Source organism: Miscanthus floridulus, chromosome 18 (assembly GCF_019320115.1).
Source record: "Miscanthus floridulus cultivar M001 chromosome 18, ASM1932011v1, whole genome shotgun sequence".
NCBI lineage: Eukaryota > Viridiplantae > Streptophyta > Magnoliopsida > Poales > Poaceae > Miscanthus > Miscanthus floridulus.
Genome location: NC_089597.1, coordinates 101559407 through 101582387, shown reverse-complemented (window position 1 = coordinate 101582387; position 22981 = coordinate 101559407).

The window sequence follows — 22981 nt, the reverse complement described above, 5'->3', positions numbered from 1 at the left end:
GATTCGAGTAAGTCTGGGTGTCGGGTTCATAAACCCGGGGTCCCTCATGGACCGATTTCCCAACAAAAGGCTTGCCCCGGCAGACAATGTCATGAACAGCACACAACTCATGGGCCAGCCCAAATACCTAAATGACAGGATAGAAGGGTGATCCAGTTTCTGACCGAAAGGCCTGGCCGAGGAGGAACGGCGTCCGCTTCCAACTTTGGCCCGCGTCTTCGACCGGAAGGCCTTGCTTCCGACTCCGGCCCACCTACGGACGGCCTCTCTGACCAAAAGGCCTGGTCAAACACCACTTCCAACTTCGACCCGCGTCCCCGATCGGGGATGCACCGAACCCCTTCTCACAGCTCTTCTCCAATTAGCGCAATCAGAGCCGAGTGGGACCAACCGACCGGGGATGCTCGCTCGATAAGGACCAGGAAACAGACAGAGAAAGTAAGGCAGGGCACTCAAGTCAACCATAATACCAAGGACCATACCCTGTACACCTGCAGGACAGTACCCTGCGACCTTTCCAAGCAGTGTTGTAGGCGTCGACATTTTTCCTATAGTATTGTGGGTGCCATCAACTCCCATACCAGACAAACATGGTAAGGCTCCCCCCACATGCCTCTAGGCATCAACAGTGTTGTGGACGCCAGCATTTATCGTACCAGGCAAACATGGTAAAACCCCTGCATGCCTCTCGACATCAACAGTGTGGCGGGCACTGACATCTGCCATACCAGAAGAAGACAACGCAACCTCCCACATTCATATGACATTAACAGTGTTATGGGCGCCTACAATCATCTTGTGCCTGACGGCGTGGGCAACAAGACCTGGCATACATATACTCTACCTCTCTCACTTGTAAGGCCATCCCCTTCATCTATAAAAGGGGATGCGCTCTCTCCCAACAACGACGATCGATTCAGTACACCACAACAGAACCACCAAGTTCAAACCTCGAGCACATGTTTGAACACTTAGCACATAGCGGAGCTCCCATCACTCTTGGCCCTTTGGACCAGAGTCCGACCAGACCTCTTGTACCCCCATCTTTCTCCTTCTCGTTTATAACCACACTACAAACTTCAAGCACTTGGGCTCAGGAATAAAGTCACCGACCGACTCAAACTGGACGTAGAGCACATTGCCTGAACCAGTATAAACCCTGTGTCATTGAGTGCTAGGCCACATCCGATCACAATGTATGGTAAAACTACAAATATTTACGTGTTGGTTACTTTCTGCATCGATAGTTGGCACCGTCCATGAGGAAGACGCTATATGTTCACACTTTTTGGTCATCGGATAGCCCACTTTTTCGCCACCTTCGCCATTGCGGGTTCAAGCAATACGACTCGCTTTGGCTCGCTGGAGTTTCCCGCACTCCCACCTGTTGGGATGTGGGTTCCACCCTTCTTTGAGCCATCCCAGGCCTTCCTCTTTAGAAGCTTGGACTTCGTCGCCGACTGGCTCGGCGTACTACACCTCCGTGAGGAGGCACTTGTTCTGGCACCCGTTGGAGGGGCGCCCTCCATCGGCTCCGGGACGCACGATGACTTCAACAATGAGGTGCCTGCGCTTCAATCCAAGCAAATGCTCTGCTCAAACCCCACTATGAATAATGTACATGATGTTATTTACTCATTATTTACTATCACCCGCCGATTATCCAGAGGGACTGCATTGTCTACACTGCGACCACCGTACGACCGGTTCCCCTACGACCTCGTGTCCCTTGTGGGCATGTGCACTCGGGGGCTCTGAAGGACAGTGGCACCGCCCCCTCTCATGTCAGAATTTGTGGCTATGGCGAGCTATGCTCCCACATATTTCCTTGACCTCATGGATGACAATGTCGAGAGCGATGGCTCCAGCATCGGCGACATGGCACCTAGCCACCATCCATCCTGGGAGTACGCTATGGTGGATGCTCAAGGATAGCCATCGGTGGTAGCAGAGTCCTTATGGACTCACACCCCTCCTGACCCTCATGCGGGAGCCCTCGCGTTTGCACAAGAGCATGGCGAGGAGCTATGACAACGGCAGCAAAACCGGCCACCACCTGCGCCGGCGTGCTCGACGCACCACACTGCGCCCCATGCACATAACCCAGCGAGCGAAGCTCGAGGTCACGCCCGCCAGGTCCAGCGCAACTTCATGGACGGGGGAACGATCCCCCACAGTTCACTCGGGCTAGCCAGAACATCGCCGTTGTGGCAATGCTTCTGTGTGGCCTTCTTGAGCCAAACGACCCCTAGGAACAGGCAATCCATCAGAACCTCTGGGCACTGGTGGAAACTACCGACGTTCAACAGTCGGAGAGCTCCGCATCACGATACCGACTCACGGCCTCTCTCCCCACTAGGGGAGTGGGGACACACCAGACAAATCGCTCCACCCGCTCACCGCTACAGCCACCGAGCGTAGCATGGGAGGCCGCATCTGCGCCCTAGCCTAACCTAGCGCCTACTCCGCACCGATCACCTGTATGCGAGCGGCTCAGGCCAAAGCAAGACGCTCATAGTGTCATCAGCAACCAGCGTCGGTCCCGGCATGATGATGGCATCCATCGAGCGGTAGTGATGGTAGGCAATGCAGACCATGGCCGGACCATCGCAAGGAGTGGTGAAACACACCCTAGGCACGGTCACCGGTCGGATGATCGGAGTCCTAGCCCGGATGGCCCGGGACCACAGGGCCTTTGGCCGATGTATCCAGAGAGCGCCATTCCCGTAGTGCTTCAATGGAGGCCAGGACAAAGGCAAGGCCAAACACAAGGATCAGGATGAGGGCCCCTCCACGTAGAGGGGCAAAAAGAACAAAAAAGATCATCACCGACCGGCCAAGTCCACGTTGGTCGCCGTGGCTAATCACACGGGCAAGCAGCCCCAGCAGGGCCTTCTAGACCACTTCAACGAGCTCATGGAGAGCCCATGCACCAACCATGCCTACCCCATCAAACACCTCTACAAGGACTATGAGCTCCTCAAGTGCCTTCTACGACAGGCCAGTGGGCCAAAGGAAGGAAAAGGCAAAGAAGCATCGACCAAGAAAGGGGGTGTAGCGGGCAAGGATATGGACGACTGAGGGTCTATATACAACGACCGAGGTGATCCAACTGGACGCCAACTGACTGAAGGACGACAACGGCAACATTCTCACCAACACTTGGAACAACAAATAGCTACGTCATTTTCTTCCCCTAAAATTCAGTCTTATCGTTTTTCACTTAACGTTTGCTCCTATAGAGCGCCCTAACCCAAACACTTCCAGCCCTAGGTCGCTCAGGGGCTCCATGGGGGTGAAATGCCACCTCTCTTTTTACTATCATATGACAAATACATTTTTTCCAGAACGAAAGGGTAGTTCATTCCTTTAATTACCTTACGTAACTTTGCTTTAAAGATTTCGACCGATCGCACCTTGCCCCTACATACGGTTGCGAGCGGCTGAGCCTCGCGAGCCATGCCTAGGCTCTTGAGGTTGTAGCCTAGGTGTGAATGGGCAAGTGCAAAAAAGAAAAGAATAAAAAACAAAGTTATGCTATGGTAAAAATAAGGAACGAACGGGACAAGCTTCCCCGAACAAAGTAGTTCCATCGCAAAAAACACTTTACACATGGGGCTCCCCCACGACATTATCTTTTACATTTGCTAAAGTGTTTCTATTCTAAAAACTTCTACTATGGCTCCTTGGTGGCATTGGCTACTAGCTCGACCGGCGAGGGTAGGGGCTGCTCATCCTCTGACTAGGCAACATTCGGCCCGGTTAGAGGCGGCGCGATGCCCGCTTCCGACCTAGGCTCCATGCCATCCGTAGACTGGGCGACATCCTCCTGACGCATGCTGGCGGCCATGTCCACATGTCGAGCATCCATCACCTACTTCGTGGAGACTTGCTCGACCACCAACTTTGCTTGTGGTAGCAAGCTCTACCCGAGCGATTGGATGTCCTCTGCGCTCCAGCCGTCGGTATACCCGCTGTAGATGGTAGCAAAGTCTAGGTCCGGGTGGTACGTCGCCACCGAGGTCAACACCCCCGACATCCCATAGAATAGCCCATCGGCGACAAGGCCCCGGACCTCATCCAGAACCTCCACCAGCTGGATGTCGGGCGCGCTGGTACTTGGTGTCAACCCGAAGACCTCCGAGACGACGAGCTGGGCAACATTGGGTATCTAGTCAAGTTCCCCCTCGAGAGCATGTCGTTCTTCAAGGGACTTGGCCAACGCCTCCGCATTCTGGCCAATCGTCACCTTGGCCGTCTCTAGGTCCCGCTCCAACAACTCCACCTTTCCAACTAGCTCTAGAAGATGGACGAGAAGCTTAGAAACAAGCTAAAGGAGGAAACCAACATGCCAAAAAGCAGATAAGGTACGTACAAGGTGGGTGTTCTCGAGGATGGAGAGTCCCTCCTTCTATCGAGTCACCTGCTCACGCAGCTGGGCGTTCGCCTCCTCCATTCCCATCACCCAGCCCCGAAGTGCGAGCACTTCTAGGTCTACCTTCGACTGGGCCTTTCGCTCCGACTCTAGGGCATTCCGCTCCATCTCTAGGGTCTCTAGGGATATTTTGAGCACCACCTTGGTGTCCGCCAGGGACTTCTGTAGCACCGCCTTGGTCTCCACCTTGCGGTCCTTCGCCGCCTCAAGCCCCCACTCGGCGGCAGTCGCCCATTCCGCCACCCACGCCTCGATCGCTTTTGCCTGCTGGTCCTGAGACTCACAGCAGACGGACTCTAGCTGGCGCTCAAACTTGGCCATCCGGGCATGCTCCATCTAGAGGAAATGGGACTTACGGCTCGACATCTCCTCTAGACCCTGCAAAAATGAGAAGCAAGCATGCTGAGGCAACCGATGAAAGACTAAGGGGTCAAGGACAAAGCATGGGAAACTCACTGCTGCGGCGTGGCGCAGGTCGACCTTGACCAACCACTGGATGGACACAACCCACTCCTAGGCCTCCTCAAGCTTTACCGACAGCATGGCGAGATCGGACTCCATGGCAAATCCTCTCCCCCAAGGATGTCCTAGAGCTGACACTCCTACAAATCCCGAAGGATGAACTGAACCTTCGTCGGGTCCTTAGGGCAGGGACACACTAGGTCAGTGTCCTCCAACCCGCTGGAGGGCCCAGCCTCTGACCGAACTACCGCTAGCTCCTACGATGGCACCGGCAGCTCCACCTTGTCACCTGCTTCATCGTCAGAGGGGATCTCCACCACCTCGGTTTCACGGGCCACCGGCAAGCGTTCTGACTCCGTCCCGGCCACATCTCAATTGGCACCTCCAGCTCTGATTGGGAGGGTGAGCCATGCGCCCCCTCGCCCGACGAGGCAGGGAGCCTGGTCTCCCTCTTCTCTTTTGCTACATCCGGTGGAGGAGGGGCCACAAGGGATACCTCTGACATGGCCTCCACCGTCACCACCGGAATCGCCTCTAACACCGTCATTGCCGCCGCTGTCATCCTGGCGACCAAGCCGAGGGGCGCCGCCCTCGGAAGGGAAGGACCTGCCACCACCACCCTGCTCTCCCCGCCACTCGCCACGGCACACTACAAGGTGGGCCTCCAATCCTCCTGCATGGGAGTTGGGGCAATGCTCAGCCCCATCAACATCCGACCGCTATCGAAAAAGTATAGGTCAGTCACACTCCAAAAAACACAACAGCAAGATCAGAAAGAAACAAAGAAAGGCATACCAGGATGTAAGCGGTACGACTCTGAAACCCTGACCCGACGTCAATGGGCCCGCAGGGCAAGGACCGCTCCCGGGCCGTGACCCACGCCCCCTCACTTCAACCGGGGGCGAAGTCGACCCAACTGTCTCCTGCTTAGCCCATGAATCACCACGACCTTCGGCTCGGGGCACATTGACCGAAGCAGCTAGCAGGGAATCCTCTTGCTGTCAGTCACGCACTGGCACCGGCGTCAATGACGCATGGGTTCGAGCCTGCTCCTCTGACCGCCTGGCTTCCTCCGCTGCGCCCACAGCAGGTGGGGACGAGGCCAGCGATGCCTCAGAAGGGTGCGGTGACGTGTCCGCTTCGCCTCCTGTTTGCCGATGGCGTCCATGCTCGTAGCATGCTTCCTCAGTGCAGGAACATCACCGTGCCTCTCTGCCTCCTGCTCGCTGCTTGCATGTGCGGCTGTAGGATTGCAACGCTCTATCGAGGTCGCAATGACCTCCCGGCTTTCCTCCTCGTCGAAGAAGATCATGTCATCCCCCACCTTTGTGGGGTCCTCTGACTCGAGCTCTGACTCGACATCGCTCCTATTTTCCCTGGCCCACACATGTCGGGCTATCTCCTTCTCCTTCTCATGCTTCTGGCGAGCCTCCTCGGCTTTCTTCTTCTTCCTCTCAACTGCCGCCGCCTTCTGGGTGGCCTGCCGAGCCGCGCCCTTTGGCCCCTTCGGAAGGTGCGGCTCGGACTTGTAAGCTCCAAGTCCCTACGAAATAGGCGACTCAAAATAAAAAAAGGAGAGCAGAGAAAAGAGCATGGAGTAGAGAGAGGGGAGCATACCAGTTTGGACACCACCGCGGAGTAGAGAGGTATGGGCTTTCCATCGAGGTTCTCTTTAGGCCTCAGCTACAGCACCTGGTCAAGGCGACTCCAGACCTTGTTGTTCGGTAGCTCCTTAGGAAACGCCAGATCGGGGTCCGTCGGGCCATTGTACTTCCACATCGGCCACGTCCTCTCCGCCAGTGGAGCGACCCAATGGCGGAAGAGCGTGTGGAACACCCGCACCCCATCAAGGCCACACCACATGAGCTTCTAAAGCTCCGCCACGATAATCTCCACCTTCTTCTTCTGCTGGCTGGTGGGGCCCCATGACCAGCTCTCCTGCCTCTCTAGCCTCCTTCCAGTGAAAGGTGGGAATGGTGCCTCCACCAGGTTCCTAATGTAGAATCATTCCCCATGCCACCCCTGATTGGAATCGTAAGGGGTATACATGGGGTATGAGCCCCCCGCGCTCGGTTTCTTCTAAAGTGTGAAGCCCCCCATCAGTGCGATCATGAGCGGCTTCCCCTCTAATAAAGCTCTCCTAGAAAACATCCATCGAAAGAAGTCCACGTGCCGCTCCATCTCAAGGAAGGCCTCGCACACGGTGACAAAGCCAATGATATGCAGCACCCTAGTCAGATCGAGGTGCTGCAGCTCCGGACCCCACTCATTGAGGAGCCCATGTAGGAACTAGTGCATGGGGTATCATAACCCGCGCTCATGGAAGGCGAGGAAGGAAACAACCTCGCTGGCCTAAGGTTGCGGGAAATCCTCCCTCCTAGGAGCCCTCCAGTGCGCCACCTCCTTCGGCGGTAGAAACCCCTTCTCGGCGAAGGCATCCAACACCGACTCCCTCATGATGGACGACCTCTAGCTCGACATTTCACTCCGGATTCGAGAAAGGATCTGTGAGTTTTCTCCTCTCCCTCACTCTCCCCTTTTCTCTCCTAGGAACCACCACGGCACTCAGACGCTCTTAGCGAGAAGGAAGAAAGAGAAGAGACGGTAGATGAGGAATGGGCGATGGAATAGGGCGAAAGCCCTCTCCCTTCCCCTACTTAAAGAAAGAGGCACAACAGTTAGGAAAGGCGTGGTGATTGGGGAAATGCAAAATGACGGGGGCAAAAACCCCTCTCCCTTCCCCCATTCAATATGGATGGAATATGATGGGACACACCCTGACCGATGGGACACACCCTGCCCGACGGAATGGCACCTGGTCATACGGGACGTGGCCTAGGTATGGCCCACCACTACCACATGCCAGGCACAAGAAACAAGGCACCACTATGCGCAGGCGGCTCTCCGCCTTCCCAGGCGGGACTTGGAAAGGCCCAACTATGTGATCTCCGCCAAGGAGAGACCATCGGGCTTCCTGAGTCGATCGAACGGCTTAGGCAAACACTGAGAGATAGGTAAGGAGAAGAGAGACGCCCCATGTGGGCCATGATGACTCTGTCATGAACAACGAGCACGGATCCCGGTCGGACATTTCTTATTGGAGCTCCTCAAACCCCGTCACTCGAGTCATCAACGTAACATTACCAACCCCCACTATTTCTTTATATAATCATTCATACATCTATACACGCATTCATTCATTCCATACATCCAATGATGAGGACATGACACCCATGCATAAGACCATGTTTGGCACATGGTATGGAGGGATAGGAGGCTAGCAAGGGTGTCCAAGTCAAGATTGAGGCCCGAGGCTAATTCAGTTCGAGTCCCTGAGGTGGAGGCTCAAAGCAACTCAAGTTCGAGTCTGCCTCGGCCTTCAGAACCAGTCTGCCTAAAACTAGTCACCCAGGACGCATCCGGACTCTGTTTTCGACAATCCACATATGGTTAGAAAGATAATTTGATAAGGAAACCAATACAAGTGGTATCACATCAAAAGACCATAAGAATCAACGGGAATCATCGAAATAAGTCAGCATCCAGAATCTGCAAGGGTGCGTTGGACCGTGTATTGTGATTAGGCCCACTAGGGGGTGCGTCCAGGGTAGGTGACGACCCTAAGGCCTTTATAATCATATGCCACCACCATCATTAGGTTTTTGGGTTTTGCTTAGATTAATCTGTCAAGAATACTTTTGTCATTCTTCGGTTTGTGAGACCCCAACTTTGTGATATTAATCATTCATCTGCATTTTTGTTGCTTTCTTTCTTGTTTTTGCTTGTGTTCTTCGTTGCGCAGGTAGGGATTAGCCTTCTTGGTGAGGTCAACCGGATCCATGTGTTGGTTGATAACCAGAGGAGTTGCGGTGCTAAGTGTAACAACCCAAAAATCCACACACCAAGAATCCCAACTACAAAATTTTTTTTTCTTCAAAACCCCATGTGATGATGAGTGACATTTGTAGGAGATAACCCTAAGTGTTGCATTAGTCGTAATCCAACTAAGCAAACTCATAAGCATAGCATGTCACTTGTTGTATATGTGTGTGTTTAGAATCCCTAACACATATATTCTTGCATGCATTTTAATTCTAAACAAGTGAGTTGCCTTTTATTGATATTTTGTTGTGCAAATAAAAGTGACCACTTATAATTAATTTATTATGCAATAAATTAATCACCTAAGTACCACCTAAGTATGTGGGCCCCACCAACCAGCCCTAAGCTCCACCCTTCATCAAGGTGCACACTTGTACATGAAACTAAATAAATCAAACCCTAACCAAATTGGCAACAAATAAAAGAGAAAAGAAAACAAAATAGAAAAAGAATAAGAAAAAGAGAAAGGAAAGAAGAGGGAGTAGCAGCAGCCTAGGACTGCTCAGCCTTGTGAGCCAGCCCGGTCGAGCCCGCCTGCCCTCCCACTCGCGCGCACGGCCCACGAAGCCGGCCCAGCAACACCCTACCACCCACGCGCGCACAAGCCACTGACGAGCCAGACCCGCCCGTCAGCCGTCACACACCGCACATCGCCACATCAGGACAAGTTGACAAATGGGCCCCCTCTATTAGCTGCCCAGCTACAGCATCATCGTCCTCCCCACGCTCCCTCCACCACGCGACCGGGAGCCAACCGTGGAGCAGGCGCGGGCCTGGGGTCACGCACATCGCATGACCCTATCCCCCACCTTAGCGCCGCGCCCACGCAACCGCCCCCGCACGCGAGTGCCGTCCGATGTGCTCGACGCATCACCAGCCGCTCCGCCATCCGCCATGGATGAGCATGGAGCTCGGCCTATAAAAGGAGGACCCCAAGCCCTAGCCCTCCATTCACCTCGCCGCCGCCGTGTGGTTCGCACCAGCACACTAAGCCGAGGGACGAGAGGAGAAGTAGAGGCGCGGAGAAGGACGTCGCCACTGGAGTAGAGGAAGGCGCCACCGTCTTCTTCCATGAGCCGGCGCAGCACCATGCACCGCTACACGGCCGCACCGTCATCACCACACTACCACTCCGCACCGCCAAGCACACCGCGGTGAGCACCTTGGCTGAGACCTCTCCAAGCCCATCGGGAACGCCAGCGCAAGGCATGTGCTCGCTGCACTTGCAACGCTGCTGCCATGGCGTGGCCACCACATGCGCATCCGGCCGCCTCGCTAGACTAGGATTGGCCGTAGAGCACCGCCGTGACACCTGAATGATAGCCGTGTTGACCAAGAAGCCGTTAGCCGACCGCAGCGCCTTGACCACGTGCACCAAACCTTGGGCAGAGCTCCACCGTGCACCACCACCGTGTGTGGACTCCACCGTGCCTTATGGTCATCGTCGACGCTACACCATGCCTCCCCACTAACTGTCTGAAGGAAGATGGGGCACTAGGACCCCTAGAATTGCCCCTAGATGCCTCGCCAACGAGCACCGCCATGCCGAGCCGTCGTTCACCGTGGCTAGAGCCCTAGGAAGCCCTAGCCGTCGCCCTGACCCCACCGTCGCAGTCGCCATGGCATGGGGAAGCTATTGCCTACCCTAATCGGACGCTAGCGCTGCCGCAGGGGCTCGCCGGTGACCTCACCGCCGGCGGGAGCACGTCGGGGAAGAAGCAGGGGATTTTCCCCTCGCCGGCCACACGTCCGTGCAGTTGGTGCACATGAACTAGACCCTAGGAAGGAGTATGAGGACCAAGTCCTTCATAGACCGGCTCTGCGGTCTATGGACCAAAACAGGCAGGTTCACCATGAACCACGCCTCACCTGCGACTGTGGACCATGGCTCGTTAGTGTCCTAGTAAGACGACGTGGCCACACCAGCGTGCGCCACTTGGCGGGCCAAAGCCTAGCCCGGATCTAGGCCCAACCGGCCTAGTTTGGACCCGGCCTGAGCTGACCATTGACCAGGCCCACAAGTCAGCGACACAGAGCCGCTAGACCCACTTGTCAGTGGGAGACGTCATGCTGACATCATGATGACGTAATGTGGGTCCCACCTGTCAGTGACAAACACAGCCGAGGTGATGTCATGATGATGTCACGATGACGTCAGCTGCTGACGTCAGCAGCTATGGACCCACCTGTTAGTACCAGAGCCGAGACGATGACGTCATGCTGATGTCATACTGATGTCAGCATGCCACGTGGACCAACAGGAGCATGACACGTGTCAGCATGATATTAATTCAGCCTTTTCCCATTTTCAGAAATGATTAAAACTTCAGAAATTCATAACTAATTCATACGAACTCAGAAAAATACAAGACTAGGACCAAAATTCATCTAAAATCGAGCTCTACGCAATGAACCCATGTTTGAGTGCATTTGGCTCTTTTGAATGTTCATTGCTTTTTGTGCTATTCTATAGACGTCGCTAACGCGACTATAATGCGATCGTTTGCAGACTCGGAGGAGAACCAGACGGTCGAGGACCGAGAGTACCGTGAGGAGTACGGAGACGACTAGACTGAAGGTGCCACATCCCACCCAATCTTATAGCACCTATTACGCATGGCTAATATAGAGCTGCTATTGCTTTACTTTATCTCGGGGAAGAGTACATTACAAATTTTTTTTCTTCAAAACCCCATGTGATGATGAGTGACATTTGTAGGAGCTAACCCTAAGTGTTGCATTAGTCGTAATCCAACTAAACAAACTCATAAGCATAGCATGTCACTTGTTGTATATGTGTGTGTTTAGAATCCCTAACACATACATTCTTGCATGCATTTTAATTCTAAACAAGTGAGTTGCCTTTTATTGATCTTTTGTTGTGCAAATAAAAGTGACCACTTATAATTAATTTATTATGCAATAAATTAATCACCTAAGTACCACCTAAGTTGTGGGCCCCACCAACCAGCCCTAAGCTCCACCCTTAATCAAGGTGCACACTTGTACATGAAACTAAATAAATCAAACCCTAACCAAATTGGCAACAAATAAAAGAGAAAGGAAAACAAAATAGAAAAAGAATAAGAAAAAGAGAAAGGAAAGAAGAGGGAGCAGCAGCCCAGGCCTGCTCGGCCTTGCGAGCTAGCCCAGCCGAGCCCACCTGCCCTCCCACTCGCGCACGCAGCCCACGAAGCCGGCCCAGCAACACCCTACCACCCATGCGTGCACAAGCCGCTGACGAGCCAGACCCACCCATCAGCCGTCACACACCGCATGCCACCGCATCAGGACAAGCTGACAAATGGGCCCCCTCTGTCAGCCGCCCAGCTACAGCATCATCGTCCTCCCGACGCTCCCTCCACCACACGACTGGGAGCCGACCATAGAGCAGGCGCGGACCTAGGGTCATGCACATCACATGACCCTATCCCCCACCTTAGCGTCGTGCCCACGCAACCGCCCCTGCATGTGAGTGCCGTCCGATGCGCTCGGCGCATCACCAGCCGCTCCGCCATCCGCCATGAATGAGCATGGAGCTCGGCCTATAAAAGGAGGACCTCGAGCCCTAGCCCTCCATTCACCTTGCCACCACCGTGCGGTTCACACCAACACACTAAGCCGAGGGACGAGAGGAGAAGAAGAGGCGTGGAGAAGGATGCCACCGCCAGTGTAGAGGAAGGCACCACCATCTTCTTCCGTGAGCCGGCGTAGCACCACGCACCGCTACATGGCCGCACCGTCATCACCACACCACCACTCCGCACCACCGAGCACACCATGGTGAGCACCTTGGCTGAGACCTCGCCAAGCCCATCGGGAACGCCAGTGCAAGGCACGCACTCGCTGCGCTCGCAACGCTGCCGCCATGGCATGGCCACCGCATGCGCATCCGGCCGCCTCACTAGACTAGGAGTGGCTGTAGAGCACCGCCGTGGCACCTGAATGATAGCCGTGTAGACCAAGAAGCCGTTAGCTGGCCGTAGTGCCTTGACCACGTGCACCGAACCTCGGGCGGAGCTCCACCATGCACCACCACCACGTGCGGACTCCACCGCACCTTATGGTCATCGTCGACGCTACACCATGCCTCTCCACTAACTGTCTGAAGGAAGATGGGGCAACAGGACCCTTGGAATTGCCCCTAGATGCCTCACCGATGAGCACCACCACGCCGAGCCACCGTTAACCGTGGCCAGAGCCCTAGGAAGCCCAAGCTATCGCCGCGACCCCACCGTCGTAGTCGCCATGGCATGGGGAAGCTATTGCCTACCCTAATCGGATACTAGCGCCACCGCGGGGGCTCACCGGAGACCTCACCGCCGGTGGGAGCACACCGGGGAAGAAGCAGGGGATTTTCCCCTCGCCAGCCACGCGTCTGTGCACTTGGTGCACGTGAACCGGACCGTGGGAAGGAGTAAGTGGACCAAGTCCTTCATAGACCGGCCCTGCGGTCTATGGACCAACGCAGGCGGGTTCACCATGAACCGCGCCTCACCGGCGCCTGTGGACCATGGCCCGTTAGTGGCCCAGTAAGATGACGTGGCCGCACCAGCGCGCGCCACGTGGCGGGCCAAAGCCCAGCCCGTATCTAGGCCCAACTGGCCCAGTTTGGACCCGGCCTAAGTTGACCATTGATCGGGCCCACAAGTCAGCAACACAGAGCCGCTGGACCCACTTGTCAGTGGGAGACGTCATACTGACGTCATGTGGGTCCCACCTGTTAGTGACAAACACAGCCGAGGTGATGTCACGATGACGTCAGCTGGTGACGTCAGCAGCTCTGGACCCACCTGTCAGTACCAGAGCCGAGACGATGATGTCATGCTGATGTCATATTGATGTCAGCATGCCACGTGGACCAATAGGAGCGTGACACGTGTCAGCACGATATTAATTCAGCCTTTTCCCATTTTCAGAAATGATAGAAACTTCAGAAATTCATAACTAATTCATACGAACTCAGAAAAATACAACACCAGGACCAAAATTCATCTAAAATCGAGCTCTACGCAATGAACCCATGTTTGAGTGCATTTGGCTCTTTTGAATTTTCATTGCTTTTTATGCTATTCTATAGACGTCGCAAACGTGACTATAATGCGATCGTTTGCAGACTCAGAGGAGAACCAGACAGACGAGGACCGAGAGTACCATGAGGAGTACAGAGATGACTACACTAAAGGTGCCACATCCTACCCAATCTCGTAGCACCTATTACGCATGGCTAATATAGAGCTGCTATTGCTTTACTTTATTGTTATAATCACACTATGATAGGACTTGCATGGTAGTATGCTTTCTTGATGGCCTTTACCTTGACACAACCTTACCCCTGCTCACCCTGCTGTTAGGCTAAGTCACACGCTTGCTGCTATATTTCACTATTTATTATTTCTACTACGCTTATATATACCATATTGATGCGTGGTGGAAACTGGAGTTATCTAGACTATGGGGAGGGTGCTGCATATGTGACTTGGGTGTGTGGAGGGTAAGGGTTGTGTCGAGCAAGTCAGAGTATACGACGAGCCTGGGGCAAGTCTTGCCATGGGGTGCTACCTGGGCACCCCTAGAATGGATACCTGTGGTGGGTAAATGGTATATGAGGTGGCCCTAGGTGTGAACCTGTGATGGGAGGAGCTCGGGGTGGAGGTGCTATGGTGGCACGGTAAATGGAAACCCTGATGAAGACATTCTGGCTTGGTCATCCCTAAGGACTTACTAGTACTCAGATTCACCGGGAAGCCTTATGTACCACTTGCCCTATATGGTGCGAGATGACCGGACTACTTGGTAGGATATTGCCACTACTGCTAGGTTGATAGCGGATAGTGCGAGGAGGTATGGGGCGCGGAGGATTTCCCCCACACCCTTCCGAGACTTCATGGAGACCTTGTGGACTCAGCTCATGACTCACAGTTTCAGCCACCCTAGACTAGGCTTGGGGTGTACCAGGGCTGAATGGTAGAGTGGCATTATCCTAGGCTAGCAAGCGGCCAGAATCAGCCTAGTTGATGACGGTCAGCGAAGAAGGCAGATCTTGTGGTTATGTAAAACCTCTGCAGAGTGTATGGTTGATCAATCGATACATATGCCGACTTGTCGGCTATGGACCTTTCCTAGGTTTTGCTTAAACTAGATAGCGAGATGAGTCCTTCTCTTCTTCCCCATGAGAGAGTGTCGATTGTAGCTAGGGGCTACGGGCCATAAGACAGTGCCGAGAGGGAGTTGGCCTATCGACTGAGCGATGGTATGGTGATGATATGGAGATGGTGGTATACCGATCCCAGGATCAAAACCTGGCTCTGGACAGAAATGGGGTGGAATAGGTGTGGGAATGGTGTTAAAACTTGACCAACTATTATTATATACTTGATATGCTAAAACATAGGAAACCCCAGCCTTATAGGTTCCTTTTGATTATATCCAACTTGCATCCAATTTCCACAAAGCATAGCACATAGGGTGGGAGTGGCCAGTACAAATCGTACTGATAAACTTTGGCACACGGGTTCTGCTGAGGAGTATAGCTCTGAGGAGTTTGATGGTTGAGGGGTTCGTTCTTACGCTCGAGTTTTGGCGATCTTATCTCCAAGCTGTTCTGGATGAGTGATACTTTTGATTCCGCCGATGCGGCGATGTAATAATTTATGTAATTCCACACTTTATGTACTCTGATATTATCATTGTATGGATGTGGTATTCGACTGGAATTTGGGTAATATGATCTATAATGGTCATATTACACTTTGACTCTGTGGATTTCCCTTCGCAGAAATCAGGTCGTTTCACTAAGATTGCAGGGTTCGATCTTTCGATCTGAAGCTGGATTGGTGTGTCATTCTCCGCCACAACGATAGTTACCTATACCTGACGGAAGATCGGGATCTTCATTCCCATTAAGTGGTAATTAGAGCTAAGGTATACCATTAGGTTCACATTTATTCCCTAGTTTTCAGTGTTTCGCATTCGTCCCATTGTCTAGTGCCATACTTTTTTTTCCTGTCCTAGAACCTTCCGTGTCGTAGCTTTTGCATATTTCAGTTTCAGAGTCCGTCGTGTTGAGTTTGTGTCTTGGTCGAGGTCTTGTTGCTGGTTAGGTCATGTTAGAGTCCAGTTCATGTGTTTTCCCCTTTCATTTCCATCAATTCCTTGCTGTCGTGATCAATTTCGCGCGCATTGTTCCCATTTTATCCTCTAATTCGGAGTTCGTTCTTAAAATAGGTCTAGTTTTCGCATACGAACCCAGATTTCGACGTTCCATATATTAAAATTGATTAGAAAAAAATTTAGATCCGTTAATCTCCTATCTTGTTGGGGTTTGAAAATTTTAATTTGGTCAAAAACTGGTCACAAGATCCTCTTTTCGTGGTCACAAGCTTTTTATCGATTTTGAGCACATCTTTTGAAATTTCCACAGGCCACGCCTTTCACTTGTTTAAACTCATATTTTCTATGGTTACTTCTTTTGTGGTCCAAAGTGAAGGAAAAATATCAAAAAAATAAAAAGAAAAAGTCAAAATTTCCCAAAAAAACAACGACAGCCCAAAAAATAGAAAAAAGAGAGGGGCAAAAGAGGAACAATATCTAGAGGAGCACATAGAGAAGGCCAAAGTGAGCTGTGTTAGCGTGTGCTCTCTGGTTTCTTGTTTGTGTTGCTATTGCCATCCACTATACTTGTTTTCACACCCCTGTCACCATGCTATCCACCATACTTGATTGTTACACACCAGGTACTTGGAACATTTTAGACCAGCAACGAGAACAAGTACTTTGGACTATAATTCAGTATTACTTTCTGTTACTAACTTGTATGCCAAATATATATATTATTCTTTGTGTGCCTTCCAAGCTCCACAAACTCTTCAGATCAGTACAGAAAAAGGGTCTTGCAATCTCGGTACCACTGCCTCACATGTATCATGAACCAGCCGCCGGTTGTACCGCCCACTACTTGTGTTGATAAGAACTTTGTAAGAGTTTGGTAAGATGCTTTCACTTGCTGTGAAAAGTGATACTACTACAACCACGTAGTCATTTGATAGGGATAATACTTTTGTGTTGTCTTTTGCTGTCTTCTAACAATGATAGGTTATTCGTATCCACCGATTTATGATGGTATAGGTGCTGATGAGTACATGGAGTGGGAAATTACCATAGATAACATATTTGCTACTCGCTTTATGTGTCCAAGGACGAAGGTAAAAAATGCAGCTAGTGTTTTGTGACATTCTGCTTTATCTTGGGGGGAGACTTTAGATCCTTCTAATAAACCTCAAACTTGGAATGATATAAAAGTCCTTATGCGAGAAACCTTTGTTAATCCACCTCCTGTTTTGACTTCATATGCTGAGGTGCACCATTTAGAGGAAGAGTCTGTTGTTATTCCTCTTGCTATGACTAACCATCTGCAGGATAATGTCCATGAGCGAGAGGATGACATGGAAGAAAATGAGGAGCTCACAACCTCATATGCAAATTCAGAACCATCACTTCACAATGCACCTGTTACTCCTGCTGAGAACATAGGTAATGCCCATGGTGCTACACTCAGGGAAGGTGAGAATTATTTTAATGTACTAAATTTTTCCACAAACCATGCTATCATAGAGCAATTGTTAGTGGAACCCTCTCTTGATTTATCTCTGTCCTATGATAATTTGCTTGAAGTTCCTTGTGATAAAGATGAATTAGTTGATGATGCTCCAGTTTTACATGTTTTGGAACCAGTCACTTGTGCTGAAAATAAACATGTTATTCATATTGCTACTAAAACTGATGAGTTCAAACCGTTGTCTTCTTTACATACTTTGGGTTACATTGAATTTAATGTTTTGTGTAACCTAGATTGTTTGGAGAGCCTTTTTAAATATGCTGATTTGCCTTGGTTTTCTAAACACACATATCATGTTATTAGCAAATATAACAACAAGGGACAATATTTGAAACATCGAGTATACATTCGTAGTAATTTGAATTTTCCTTTTGTTGTATAAGATTATGATCGTTTAGAGGGCAGCCACAATAATACAAACATTTTCGCATGTTCCTCAAAGAAACAAGTTCACTTCCAAGAAGGGGAGCATTGTTGGTTGCTACCTATGTCTGCTGGACCATCTATTCCTGCATTGTCTTTGGTTAGTTCTAATCTTTTTGCAGGATAGTGTTGACATACATCGTGTGTATTTGGATTATGGAGTCTACATGCTTGCTGAAATTTTTATGCGAGATGACATGCTAGAAATTTAGAAACATGGTCACATTCCTTCTCATAATTATTTCAGTTCCCTTTGTCTTCGCAACCCCGTTCTCCTTTATGTTGTGCAAGATCAGTTTCAATCACAATCGACGCCGAGGACGGCTTTTCATCAAGAAGGGGAGGATGATGAGGACATGACACCCATGCATATGACCATGTTTGGCACATGGTATGGAGGGGAAGGAGGCCAGCAAGGGTGTCCAAGTCAAGAAGGAGGCCCGAGGCTAATTCGGTTCGAGTCCCCGAGGTGGAGGCCCAAAGCAACTCAAGTTCGAGTCTGCCTCGGCCTCTAGGACCAGTCTGCCTTAAACTGGTCACCTAGGATGCATTTGGACTCCGCTTTCGACGATCCACATATGGTTGGAAAGATAATTTGATAAGGAAGCCAATCCAAGTGATCTAACGTCAAGTGACCATCAGAATCACCAGGAATTGTTGAAACAAGTCAGCGTCTAGAATCTACCAGGATGCTGCGACACCGTCTTTTGTTCCGTTGGACCGTGTATCGTCGTGTTTGGGCCCATTAGGGGGCACATCTAGGGTAGGCGATGACCCTAAGACCTTTATAATCATACGCCATCGCTGTCATTAGGTTTTTGGGTTTTGCTTAGATTAATCTGTCAAGAACAGTTTCACCGTTCATCGGTTTGTGAGACCCCAACTTCGTGAGATTAATCATTCATCTGCAATTTGGTTGTTTTCTTTCTTGTTCTTGCTTGTGTTCTTCATTGCGCAGGCAGGGATTAGCCTTGTTGGTGAGGTCAACTGGATCCATGTCTCGGTTGATAACCAGATGAGTTGTGGTGCTAAGATTGTAGGATTTGATCTTTCGATCTGAAGCATGCCAGCTAGATCTCCAATATGAATCGGCAAACCAGTTTAATTATCATTGGCATACTTATAGCTGGGTACAAGCAAGCAAGATGGCCAAATTTGGATATGTGTCCAGACAAGATGGTTAAATTAAGATACGTGTCTGAATTAAGATACATATACAGGCAAGATGCATACCATATATACCTTGCAACAATTGTCGTATCTAGGCTCGGCCAGACGAGAGAAAGCAGACGATGCAATGAGATGGGAAAGAAAGGAGTCCGGCTTAGATATTTGAAAAATATAGTATTTTTATATTATCCTGTCGGGCTGCACAAGGAAATTTAAATACGTACAAGGAAGAGGCAAGCAAATAATAGAGTCACATACATGCATGTGGGGCTTGACGTGGATGCTGATTAAAGCAAATGAGATATATATGCATATACGTGATCACATGGCTTGCTTGTTCGATTATTAGGAATATACGTATATTCATTAGCAATGTAATGGTATTATTGCCAATAAAAGACTACAGAAGAAAGCTGATAATTTGATGAGTATTGAGTTTAGAAGGCCGATTCGAGGAATGGATGCCAACTAGATCTCCAATATTAATTGGCAAACCAGTTTAATTATCATTGGCATACTTATAGCTGGGTACAAGCAAGCAAGATGGCCGAATTTGGATATGTGTCCAGACAACATGGTTAAATTAAGATACGTGTCTGAATTAAGATACATATACAGGCAAGATGCATACCATATATACCTTGCAACAATTGTCGTATCTAGGCTCGACCAGATGAGAGAAAGCAGATGATGCAAGGAGATGGGAAAGAAAGGAGTCCGGCTTAGATATTTGAGAAAGATGGTATTTTTATATTATCCGAGCGGGCTGCACAAGGAAATTTAAATGACGTACAAGGAAGAGGAAAGCAAATAAAAGAGTCACATACATGCATGTGGGGCTTGACGTGGATGCTGATTAAAGCAAAGGTGATATATATGCATATACGTGATCACAAGGCTTGCTTGTTCGGCTATTACGAATATACGTATATTCATTAGCAAGGTAATGTACCTACAGGGCTTTGCCGGTTGAGCCGAACAAGAAAGGATGCGTCAGTCAAAGAGGCTTTATTGGCAAGGATTCTACACAAGGGAAAGCTAGAGTCCATGTATCTTAATATTTCCTTTTATTTAGATATTTCTTTTGCGACAAGACTTGTACGTTATGAATAGCTAGGAGTCATTAGCCTAGAGGTATAAATATAAACCCCCGACCATTGTAAAAAGACACAGAATCAATCAAATACAAGTTACTTAATTTTTTTGGCTCCGGCCACCCCTTAGGAGTAGGAGTAGAGTAGATCTCGGTGAGTTCTTCAGCAAGTAGGGTTGCATCGATCCGGTTGACCTCCACTACTTTTCTATAAGTACCATCATGGCTTATACTTCTGTTCATACAGCTACATCGATTCGGTCGACCTCCACTACGACTCTGGTATAAGCTAGTTATCGACTCTTGTCTAGTTCAAGTAAGACTGCATCGATCCGGTCGACCTTCACTACTCGAACTAGATTAAGGTCAAGTTATCAGTTCTATCTAAGGGTGGTGTTCTTTTGGATAGATTCATTAAGTTACCGATATTGCTTATTGCTTCCATTATTTATTTAATTACAGCAATATCACTTCGCCCGATTGGGATTGATCTAGATCGGCCTTATATCCTGTCTAACCTATCGTTTGTTAATCTAAACTGATCTAATTTGTATCATAAATGATGAGTTATGTTTTATCGGCCGTTTTATGTCAATCTTGATCGTGCATAGTGTGTGGTTAAGGTATGTTTTGTCTTGAATAGATCTGTTGGCTAATAAAAACCGTTTCATGGCCTGTTATCACGGCCTATGTGATTCTGCCTCACACCCCACTGTTAGCACCGTGGAGTGGGTATCGTTACTTGGTAGATGTGTTCCTGATAGGGCATGACCTTAACTGTGCGCTATGCCTGAATCGGCTGTTTTAGCCGATATCCAGTGCTTTCACATATGCAGTTCACGTAACGAGACCGTTGAAGTAAAGATAGGTTGAAAGATGTGTTAGCTCCATGATCTTATTATTGTATTATGGCCTGCATGATTCTGCCTCATGCCCTACCGATATTAGTAATGAGTTAGGGTCATCAAATCTATTGTTGTTTCTACAGCCTGCATGATTCTACCTCATGCCCCACTAGTCATAGCGATAGACGAGATCTAATATGTTAATTAGATTTATCTTTATTAAAAGGTTAAATGATGATGAGCCGCTTATTCTATATAAAAAGGGATTCGGTTACTTGCAGTCATTGGCTTAGCATAAATTAATTATTGTTGACATCCTTTTGCCATTAATTAATGTTTGTCTAAATAACAAGATCTATCCTAAGCGATAACCGATTTACCTTCCATAATTCCATGAGCTTTAATTGATTTATTCTTATGAGTATGCTGGAATCGATTATTTAGTCGATTTCCTTCCATATCAGCTCTTAGAGCCGCATATTCGGGACTGTCTGGCAACATTGGCATGTTCTGCCTTAAATTACTGATTAGCTTTCTCTCCTTGTCAATTGCAGGGTCAAATTGACTAGCACGTCTTGGGAGGAGTGCGCAGAATCGACCATCCCTACGCTAAAGCTAGGCGGATCTCCAGCTCCATCGAGTGGACTCTTTCGGCTTGCTTGTGTGCCCTCGGCACGGGACAAAAGATCATGTCGACAATCTCATATTGTCATTAATCACTAAAACCCAACTAGGGGCCTAGATGCTTTCAATCTCCCCCTTTTTGGTGATTAATGACAATACAACTTTGAGTATGTAAAAGAGATGAGGTTTTTAACATGCTTGGTTTATATAAGCTTTTAACAATAAGAGCAAAGGAGTTAGTCATTCTTATATGACCTAAGCCACCTTGGTGTACTCAATAGATATGAAATAAGCATGAGTACAAGAAATAAAGCTCATTTAAATCGGAGTAAAACACAGAAGCAAGGCAAATGAGCATAACCTAGTGACATGACATATATATAAATCAAAGTAGAGAGCACATATGTCACATAAGTGTCACAATCACACGTAAATATCATAATCACACATATGTAGTTTAATGCATGAAAGTAAATGTAAATGCATAATGTATCACCCATAAAGAGATAAAAGAAATAAACCAAATGCTCCCCCTAGATATGATGCTCCCCCTAGATCTAACATACTCGATCCCTCTCCCCCTTTGGCGTCAAGCACCAAAACCTAAGGGTCAAACGGCAGGGCACGAGCAGATGAGTCAGGCACTGAGGTGCAGTGAGAAATCTAGAACTATGCAGCATCATCCTCTGACCCAGAGCTCTGAGCGGTTTGACCCTCTGTCGCTGAAAGTGAAGCTAAAGCCGTCTGGGTCTGCTCTAGGACTGGCGCGGCCTGTGAGTCTGGAGGTATCACTATAGGCGGTGGCTCTAATGATGTAACAGACGATGGGAGCATCTCTGTAGTCCTAGTAACTAGAGCAACTATGGTAGGTAAAGGGACTCACAACTCTAGCAGTGTAGGCTACCCTATAAGCTCGCTGAAAGTGGCACCGAGGCTCCTGGAAACTGGGGTGTTAGTCACAAGCACCAAAGAACTCTGAGGCAGAGTGAAGCCCATAACAATAGGTGTGAACTGAGGACCCTGGGCTGTCACTGGTGAAGCAAACCACTAGGACACCTACTCTATAGGTGAAGCAAACTGAGTGGCTAGCTGTCCCTGACTCTGAAGCCCATTGGGTTGTACAGCTAGAGTCACTGAAGTGGTGGTTGGCTGGCCTATCTAAGCTGTAGTCTATGGAGGAGCGGCCCTAATAACAGTGATGACATGATGCATAAAACCAAGTAACTGCTACTAGATCAGGAGCTGCTGCTGCTGCATGGCCTGCAGCTGCTGCTGTATGGCCTACTGCTATCTCTGGAACTCGTCCTATCTAGCCTGAACTTGTGCTAGTGCAGCTGCTGTCTCCTGGGCCTAGCGTGCCAGATCCTACCTCATTCGCTCAAGAATAGCTAGAAGAGCGGGGTCTGTCTACGGTGGCTATGGAGCTGAGC